Raw genomic sequence first — 11,083 nt, 5'->3', positions numbered from 1 at the left:
TACCATCCAAGTAATTAAGGGAAATGTGTGTGTTCATAAGGTAGACTAGTTCTAACATCAACACCACATCATATCTGATAAAGGGTGGACATATTTCATGGATGTGCTTGGCTTTCCTGCCCATTATCCTGATGGAGATCCACTTTAGGACTGTATTTTAGACTCAAGGGCTACAATACAGTCAGGATGTGTTGAAATATGACTTGTTACCCGGTTGTGTACCACCCAAAGGTGCCACTTATCTCAGCCCGCCCCACGCCCCCCTCTCTCTCTCCAGGGGTGCCTCTGAGCCCATATCTTAGGTGGGTGGTTTTCCTCCAGGTAGATTTACTGTGCAGTGTTTTTATAACTGTGTTTTTGGCACCATCTTCCCCATACTCCATAGAGATAATTGTCTCTCCTGTTGGCTGCCACTCACACGGTTACACCATAAACCACCTACACAGCTCTGATGAAATCATGTCAATAATACAAAATAATGCACAGTATGTATCATTAAAGAATCCAAAGACATTCATTATACTAACCGTTGTTTCTGAGGTTTGCTCAATGACTTGTTATTGTGACTTTTCAAATCAAGTAGGAGAATAAGTTATTGCTTTAATTTCTCTACTGTAGTCTTTAGCTTAATTTGATGATTGATTTGAAGTCTCAGAGACACCACTAATTGATCTATTCACCTGTTTTATTGTAATGGTCTGATGGTGTCTTGGGGATGAATCTGAACTGTTCCTGTACACTTTTTTGCAGAAATATGATTTCACCATTCTGTTAAAATCTGTATTGTACTGTTGAATGTCATGTTAATGTTGTGTAATCTTGCATCTGTGTTTCCTTCTTCCATTCTTGTTATTCGCAATCCCACTTCTGTATAAGTCGAAAATCTCAAAGCAATAAGAAAGGAAAACTGACTTATGGGATGGAACATTAGACCGTGTTTTGTTATTCTAGATAATAGAAATTCTGGTTGTGGGCTGACACATTTGAGTGTGGGTGATGTTTGAATGAGCGTAATTACCCATCGGCTTCTCCCACTAGCGTGCCAGACTGCGTATTTACATTAACCTGGAGGAATGCTCTAATTAAACACCGAGCTCTCTTATCACAACAGGATACTGCACTGCACTTTGCTGCATGGCCACTGATAAAAGCAGTCCTATCCACAGATAAATGGAGCTTGTTAGACACATAATGAAGTTTGACAGTTGTGACAATGTGAATTAATTTAGCTATACTTGAGTGTCTTGTTTGTTTGTACCTCTTTGAAAATGAGAAAGAAAAGGCATAAGATGTGGTTTTTCAAAATGTTTTGCTGTTCAGTCTGTCTTCTCTAGATTGTTAAATGACAACATGTGTGATAGCAAAGTAACGCTGCACACTGCAACATGAATGCTTAAACCACGTTGGATGTTTTCATGTGAGTGCCTCTCTGAATATCATTCCACTGCTCGTCATCTGTTCACATTTCTGTTCTCTTTCCAACATCAAAAGATCAATCACTCAGACTGAGCATCCACCCATTGTTAACTTTTCACTCTGTAGCCTGTTAGAAGTTGTTTTCCTAAGCGCAACTCTAATTAAAGTAACTGATCACCAAAAGCCCTTCTATTTCTGCTGTCATTCTCATTTCCTTGAGGTTGGGTGTCACAACAATAAAGTGTTGAATTTTTTCCACCACGATTGCACTATATTGGACCTTAGCATGCAAAGGAAGGTGTGGCGGTGTAGGATTGAAATTTGATCAAACAATCCGTGCAAAGAAATGAATACATTATCATGCTACCTCACACTCAACATTGCAGTAGTTATACTTGCTTATTTAGCATGAGTGCAAAGGTAGACTTCTACAAATAAGTGCCCTTCTTTGCTCTGAAATGCTGAAATGTAATTTGACCCGACTTTAGTTTTTCTCCCCAGTTTTTATCGCAGCTTATCAGGCAGAGAGTGTGTGAGAAAGACGTTCACAGGAATGTTAATCAAAATAGATCAAATCTTCAGTTTGCACAGCAGCACAGAGATGAGAGAAGCATATCCACTGTCTGTTGTGTCTACAGTGTCATTGGCCTTTAAAGGCCTGCGTTGTGCAACTGTTCTGACTCATCTATAGGCTGCCATATTATGTTAACGCAAATGGAAATAGATAGTGCTTAATCCAAAGCCTTAGAGGGGAGTAAATAAGTGTGCTGAAGAAAGTTTCACCCATTCACCATCCGAGGAGCAGCTTGGACCCGTCTCTGGACAGCTCTGTTAGCTTTAGTGCGCATCTGCGATATTCTCATAAACGAGACAGTTTTATAGTAACAGTTAAGTCTTTTGGCTGCTGTTCCATCTGCCTCTCTATACCTCATCCCTTCTTTTTTCATTTCTCTCTCCCTTGCTCTCTACTACTTCCTCCTCTCCTCCTCAGTCTTATTCCTTTTCTCTCTCTCTCTCTCTCTCCCTCTCTCTCTCTCTCTCTCTCTCTCTCTCTTCCTCCCTGCGTTCCCAGGTCAGAACGCACCATGGAGGATATCTCCCAGCATGTTCTCTTCCAGGGAGTTGAGGTTAAAGGGCATTTTGTGTGTTTTTGTGTGCGTCTGTGTGTGTGTGTGTGTGTGTGTGTGTGTGTGTGTGTGTGCGTGCGTGTGTGTGTGTGTGTCAGATGAAGCCTTGAATCTCTGTGATCTGTCAGCAGGCATTCCAGAGAGAAGTTTTGCAGCTGGAAGCCCTGGATGATCCATGGCCTCTCTAGTTTCATAGGAAACTGGGTAAAATACAGCACATGGCATGGAATGAATTGTGACAGTGCAACTACTAGATAGCTGTCTCATTATCCTATATTCTCCTTTACATTACCCTGTTCTTATTTATTATATACTTCCAGCCTGTACGCGCCGACTGTCATTTGAATGAATTATGAATAAGCTGCAGGATTCTCCACCACGTCTGCATAAAACACACGCGATTCCCTGCTTCTCTTTTGCCAGACCGCAGATTAGACTACAGCGCAGGTCAGGGGCTTGAGTCAGGCTTTTCACCACTGACCAGACAACAGACAGACAGACACAGAGATGGCTCAGACCTGTTTCATGTGAGCAGACACGCACCCACACAAAGGCGTGTTTATTAGAAAGGCAGTGAAATCATCATGGATGTTCTGTTCCCTCGACTCCCACGTTCCCAAGAATGCCCAGTGCCTTGTTTGACCGCTGGGCTGTGAGGACAGAGGCGAGATAAACGGGATAGATGGGATAGACGGAGACGCTCATGTCCCTCTCCTTAAAAAGGAAGGGAATGGCAAGAATTAAGGGTCAGAAGTGAAAGTTTACCCTAAGTTATGGCCTTTGCATTTTTGTCTCAGTGACTTAGGAATCTGTAGCAGAAGAAACAAAGAGCAATGTCAAATAGAGTCAATCTGGGAGCCGAGCCAAAATACTTCTTTCCCTGGATGACTTCCACTCTGACAGTTAATTCTGCAAATAATTTTCTCTGTAATGTGGCTTTGTCCTCTCCCTCTTTAAAAAGTGCTTGTTAATGTCTTCGGTCAAGCCATAAGAATAACCTGATCCAAAAACTCATAAATTGGTTTAACAGCTACACTTTTTACAAGCTGGGAGGACCTCACACACACTCCGAGAGAGGGAAGACACCTGTGCTCCATCCTGATGAAACAGGTCTTAAACTAAATGTCTCAAGGCGCTGAAGACAGACTATATGATTCCTGTAAGTCAGAAGCAGAAGGCCTCCCACACTGATGAAAAAACTGGTAGATTCACTACGATCTCATTATTACTGAAAATTAGTTTGGTGTCTTGCTTGAATGGTATAATTTGGCCTCATTCTTCAACTTGACTACAGCATTTGAACCAAAGATATTCTTTATGCAGGGAATATTGCAGCGTCTAGCTTCCTCATGGGCCCATCTTATTCAGTAACTACATCATCCATTGTCAAATCACATATCAACCCCCTTCCATGCAGTTTTAGGTTCCCGGGACTGAACTATCAAAGGCAACGCTCGCTTGAGTAAATATTGAGCGATCTTATTTCCAATGAGCTGTGCACATAGAGGCTACCTCAGCTTTAAGTATCCGTTTCCTGCATACCAGCATAGTCCAGTATCCGTGGTCTTCTGGGCTCCCTCATGCAGGCTAACCCCTACTTTAAGACAAGAGTTACTAACGCTCTGGTGATGGATATTGTCAGAGAATGGCTTCATCTAAGCCTGTCTGCTCTGTTTTCCCTCTACTTTTCTTTTCTTTCTTTTTTTTGGGTTGCAAAGGTCATTTATGGTCACACAACAAAACGGTCTACCTGTCTCGTCTGATTTTTGTTTCCCCCCTCAACCCATCATTTTTAGTTTCTATGAGGGGGCCATATTGCAGTGATTGAAAAATGTGGTGTTTATTTTGGAGAGGGAAAGAAGAGTGGATGGGAGCTCATTGATTTGAAGCAGACACCAGAGGCAGAGAGACAACACAAAAGAGACATGGAAGGATATTTGTTTTCCACAAGCTGCCATGCTAGCATAACGGATACCCATTGTGAAACACTAAGACATATTTTGTTCTATTTCATCACTGTACAACACAGTAAACTAACAATGCAGCCACAGTTTTTCATAGTCCCTGTGGTTATTTCTTAAATGTAACCTTTTTTATTGCGCACAAATAAGAGCAACTATTTTACATTTACCCATTAGAATCGTAGCTTCTTATTTTAGTCCAAATTAAACTCTACACTATATAAAAACAAAGGCTCACTGACGCAGATGTAAAAGACAGCTTCAGTGTTTCCCCTCATTTACCACTTACAGCATTCTAAAAACAGATATTTTACTGGTCTGCTGTTCTTATGAGGAAAGGCAGTTAAATTAATAGTTGCTCAAATCAAAATTAGACAACCAGGGAGCCAGAAATGATATGGTTTAAAAAAGAAAACATCATCATATCGTACGGTCAAAATTATATCCTAAATCATTACAGATGTTGAGCGATTCTTTGTGCTTTCCTGGAGTGCTGATTGTCTGGGACTTGCACTTTTGTGACAGTTCATCTGATTCCATCGTGCCAGACACTTTTAGTAGTATTTCAAAGGGAGGAGGAGCTCAAGGTCTGGCAGCTGACAGTCGGAGATGGTAATCCCAGTGCATGAAGGAGGCCTGGCAGCGTGCGGAGGGAGAGGCCCAGACCGGTTTGTTTACAGCGTGATAATCTGGAGCAGGCATCTTGATTGTGCGTTGGCAGAGCATCAGCAGCCGTGCCGCGACCGCCGGGCCACACGGCAATTACACTGGCCTCTTATCTGTATGAATAGCAGGCCTGTTAGCGTAGCGGGGCGAGCCCAACGACAGATGGACATGTGGGGTACGGTCACAAAAATGGAAACACCGGCTTAAAGAATTCCCACAATAATTGTAGCATGCGGCACGCGTGGAATTGGTTCAGTCATCTCAGAAAGGGCAAGGTTCATGCTAATCACTTTTAACATGATGATTTTCTGGGCTGTCCATCCATATAATGGTGGTGGAAACCGCTCTTTGACATTGTTCCAGAATATCCCTTAAATTCCCATCCAGAATATCTGGTTGTTGAAAGGGTTTAAGCTTATGGGCAAAATCATAGTCCTGCTTTTCAAACCATTGGATAACTCCTTTTTGATAGGTGCAACATGGAAGACACCAGTCCTCTTAAGAAAGACATGGTATGCGCTATGGCAAAAAATATGACACTCACACACACGCATGCACATGAACACACACACACACACACACACACACACACACACACAGTCTTACTTAAGTCACTTTTGGGGTATTTACATATACTTACATTCATTTCCTAGAGACTTACCCTAACCCTAACCATAACCACTACTTGCCTGAACCTAACCCTAACCCTAACCATAACAACTACTTCCCTAAACCTAAACCTAACCCTAACCCTAACCATAACCTAACCTTAACCTTAACCACTGTCTCAAAAATCAGCTTTTTACCAAATGGGGACACGGCTTTTGTCCCCAATTGCACAAGCCGTCCCCAATCAACTGGTCTTAAGTCTGGTGTGTGTCCCTGAAAGTGACTTAAGTCATACCCACACACACACGCACACACACGCACACACACATACACACACACACACAGACACACACAATTGCACATCATCCACGGATATGAAGAGTATATAGAGTACAAAACTCTCACTCTATGAAGCAAATATTTTTAGGACTTGCACAGTATAAATACAAAATAAAATGTATCCCACCAGAAATCTGAATGTAACTATCATGAATAAACCATGAAGTTTAATTGCAAAGAGAAACTGTGTCAAGTCATTCCCCTCTGAATGACCCCCCACTGTGAATTAGCAGTAATTGCTACTTTAGCCCCAGCGGCCCTAATACCATTTGCAGTCACTGTTGCATGAGTTTGATTAATTGAATACTGAGTAGATCTTCCCTGTATCCCTGACAGATGTTTTCTGAGTCATGTGCTTCCTCAGACCTAAGACTTTAATCAACACCATCTGATGGAGGAAGAGTTGCTGTGCAGCTTCTTGGCCAGTCTTCAGCCATCTTGAAGGTCTATCCACAGTCCCCCGTCACCACCGCTAATATAGTGACAGATTTTTTCCTACATCCTCATATCGGTTGGTCATTCAGCTCCAGGGCTGTACGTTTTATTACTACCAAGGGTGTTGGAAGATAGATGTATTCAAGCTTGTAAAAAAGGACAAATCAAGGTTCGCCAGATGTGTACATACAGGCTAGCATGGGACAGACCGGCTCCTTCTGTCCTGTAATTACCATGAGCACATAGAAGCTCAAGACAAAGTCTTTGTATATGTATTCTCTAGACAGATAGAGAGAGAGAGAGAGAAGCAGCTCCACCTCAGCTATTAGATCATAACAGCTTTGACCTCCCATAATGGGGAAAGATAAATGATACGTTCCTGCGTCTGTGTTTAAAGTGGGATTGTCTTTCATCTAGTGCTGGGGCTCTGCCAGGAAAGATTCTCACTGTGGGGTTTAATGCTCCGAGCTATGAGTCCAAACATGTTTGTTTATTTTTACAATTCAAAAGAACCTTTTTTTTTCCCTTCTCTCTCTCTCTCTCTCTCTCTCTCTCTCTCCCCTTTCTCTCTCTCTTTCTCTCTCTTTCTCTCGTTTCTCTCTCACGGGAATTTCCATGGAACTGTGTTGCAATATAAGTGATTGAGGGATAGGGAACCATCTGTGGAGCGGTGATGCATGTGCTTTCTTTGGAAAGGCAGGGGTTAAATGATCCCTCGCCTACTATTTCACTGTGTTTTCCCTTTGAACTGAGCCTCTGGTAGTGGTGACATACGAACATCTGGATGCCACTCACAGTGTGGTTGCTTTGCATAGCGTAGAAACATTAAACAGCATCTGCTTATTTGATGGTTATTTAACATGAACTGACAATTTACCTATTCTGACATCATGATTAAACATTTCCAAGCACTCTGCCCAAGCATCGATTTTCTGTACACATTAACTTGCTGGTAAATTACCTAGCAACTAGATGTCGTAATTAAAAGCTTATTCATAAGCAGAGCTAATCCTCTTTTTGCCATCACAGTCTTAACCAGGTCAAAAGTGGCAGGTCAGGGTCATCTCTTCTCTTCTCTTCTCTTCTCTTCTCTTCTCTTCTCTTCTCTTCTCTTCTCTTCTCTTCTCTTCTCTTCTCTTCTCTTCCACCACCATTCAGCTTTCCCCTGCTCTGCTCTCTTTTCCTCCATGCGAGCCTGTGCTCCAAAAGGGTTACCCAGGCCCCAGAGCCCCACATGTGTAAGAGGATATCTCCTCAGTCAGCCTACAGTGGGGAGCTCACTGAGAGACTGGCTGCTGCCCCTACATACTGGAGGCAAAGCAGGCAGACAGAGGAAAGGAAGGAGGGGGAAGAAAGATATGAAAATATCATCAGAGGAGCTGGAAAGCAGCTTGATTTCAACCCCTGCAATCCTTGTGTAAATACACACACTTATGAGCACACACATACACACGCATACGCACACACACTTCTGACATCTGTCTGGAGGAGAGATCAGCCTCAGATCAACCGCAGAGCTTGCCTCTCCCCCAGCTTACCTCTCCCCCACTGGCTCTCCTCTTGCAGCAATTCTACAGCGGGGAAAAATCATCGGCCTGTTGCTTTTGGAGGCTTTCTGATATCCAACATTTGGGCCGGTCCAGCAGATTAACTCTGAACACATTTGTTCAAGCAAATCATTATGGAGAAAAATATCAGGGCTTCACAGGGAGAGTTAGGGGTATTAGGGGGCTGGGTTACCCGCCTGCATGTGATGGTGATCAACCGACAATGCAAATATTGTCTCTCTCTATCTTGAGTTTTCAATCCCTACAATGAAAGCAAAGCTGCTTTTACAGTAACAAAGCGTGCCAGTTGGGTAATAAGTTCTTTATCCATGTCGTTGCCTGTATGTATTATATGATACAACTGATGAGATGCGTAAGATTTGGCCTATAGCCTATTGTTCAGTTCACTGGTAAAGATTACTGTTTTGGGGAAAAGCTCTGTCTGGGTGGTACAAATCCCCTGTCAAAAGCAACCGTTTTATACTAACTTTGTGCATGTCCACGCACATACACACACATAAACACACACACACATGACTGGAATGCAGTATTAGCTGGCTCACAAATAAGCACAATTGTCCTTCATCAAAGGGTGGAAATACTTCACATTTTTAACAGTCAAATCAGTTAAGTGTGTGTGTGTGTGTGTGTGTGTGTGTTTGTGTGCGCGTGCGTGTGTGTGTGTGTGTGTGTGTGTGTGTGTGTGTGTGTGTGTGTGTGCGTGCGAGTGTGCGTGTGTGTGTGTGTGTGTGTGTGTGTGTGTCAGCAGCAGTTGAGTCCTTTTTGTTTGGATTTGGCGTGAATAATTTCACAACTGAAGAAATGCAAAACGATGTTGAGATTACAGATGTTTCGATAAGGGAAACCTCTGCAGCTGTGTTGTTAAGATGAAAAAGCAAAACACTTTTAGAGTCTATGGGAGACTGACCAGACAAGACTGCAGTGTCTACTTCACAGGTTCTGCCCGTAGGAATGCAAACAGCTTCTCTCCATCACAGCTGGGACATTCAACTGAAGGTCCCAGTGAATTTGAGAATTACAAAATTGAGAGAAAGACACTGAATAAGGAAGGCAAACAGGCTGTGAAAGTAATAGGTTTGAATTGAGTTGGTGTCACACCATGTTGTATCATTGCAAAGTTGGAGTTCAAACAAATGTGAACGCTCAATGTGCTACTGCACTTTCACTTTCACTTATTCTAACCAGGTATAAAAAATTGAATAACTGAGCAGACATGGAATTTGTTGCCTTTGCTTATCTGGTACATGTTTTATGAAAGGCCAGTGAGGTAAGGCACTGACACGGTCACCCATAGACCGGTCATTGTATCCCTAATTACTGCAGGACGAAGGAATTGCTAGTTAATCATAAACACGTTCTGTACACCGTAGCCGGGTGGCCTGACTATCTACCTGTGTTACTGCCAGCCAAACAGCCGCACACAACTACTGCACTTTGGACTGCTGTGTTTGGAGAGAGCATGAAAATTCGGAAAGCGGAGCAAGTGCGACACGCAAACACATGATTTTGAATGAAGCCGCAGCACTGTTGAGGCTCCTGAATGAATGTGACGAGTGTGAAGGACCGGTTTTATATGCTTTTTGCTTGCTGGCAGCCTAGAAAGGATTATATTCTTACAAGACTTGGTAAAATGCTTGACAATACGCATCCCATCACCTACAACAATTATACAGTTGTCAGCCCAAACCTCATCATTTGTGTCCAGCTGTTTGATTTCTCTGCCAAATCCGGGTGTTCCTTCCTAACTAAGATGTTTCCTGAGACCACTTGAGGACTGAAACCTCGTCACAAAGAGTCTTGTTTGCCTGACCTCCTCTCCTCCTCTCTGTCAGGGTCCTGGGCCCAGTTTGCCAGGCCCAGCTAACAGTGTTTGCTCTGCTTTATGGCCTCTCTGTTTGTTTTCCCCTTCACTGGAGCGACCACCACTTGGTCTCAGCAGCGCTCGAGTGCTGCCATGGCCGGGGTCACCAACCTGGAGCCCGGCCCACCCAGAATGCAGTGCGTTAGCCAGCACAGATAACAGATCTACTCAGGTGGTTTAGTGCAGGAGCGTCACACCCCCTTCACAACACACATACACACACACACACACACTGGTAATCTACCATTTAATGCGGCGCTGAGATCTTCCTTAAGATATACAGCTTTTTCTCTGTTTGGCAGCAGGTCTCACCTCAGATTTGTCAAGCTTTCCCTCGAGGACATCATAAAAGTGAAAAACATGAGTCAGGAGGATAAAGGAGTAACAGTCTGTTTTTTTCCCCTCAGAGGGAACGAGAGAATCAAACATATGTTGTCATAGAAGGCAATAATTATGTGATGGATTTATTTTAGAAGGGTGGCATCGCAAGTAATGATTGAAATCATAAATAAAGGAGACGAAAGTAAACAACTGTGATGCAAAGGAGTGAGCCAGCCCACAAAGGAAAATTACTCATCTTCATTTTTATACAAGTTTTGTTCCGCTGTTATGATAAAAGTGGCTATTATAAAAATCAGGGGAAATGTGCAGATTTATAAAATACACCTTCACCTTCATTCATTATGGCTCATATGGCTAATTTTAACAGTAATACTCTCAATAAGCCACAATGTCACTTTGATATACGAAGAACATGGAACAGTATGTTGTGGAGGGTAAACCCACCAAAACTCAACATACCCACCTTTTTGTCTTACATAAATATTTATAACATAAACTCATAGTATGCATTGTATGCATCTTAATAAATGCTATCTAACTTAAACTTAAAAGTAGCCTGTTTTAAAAGAAAAGAAAAAGCACAAATGAATGCTTTTCCAAAAAATATAAGTGATTTTTGTATGTGCCAGTGGTTTTGCTTTATGATGATCACCAACTGGAAGTCATAGTTTACCCAGCCTTTTTTTATTTACCCCTACATCACAAGAAGGCAGGCAACAACACCCACAAAGCTATGATTTAAAAAGCTAATAACACCTT

The sequence above is a fragment of the Centroberyx gerrardi genome, chromosome 6, assembly GCF_048128805.1.
Source record: "Centroberyx gerrardi isolate f3 chromosome 6, fCenGer3.hap1.cur.20231027, whole genome shotgun sequence".
NCBI lineage: Eukaryota > Metazoa > Chordata > Actinopteri > Beryciformes > Berycidae > Centroberyx > Centroberyx gerrardi.
This window is presented reverse-complemented; position numbering follows the sequence as displayed.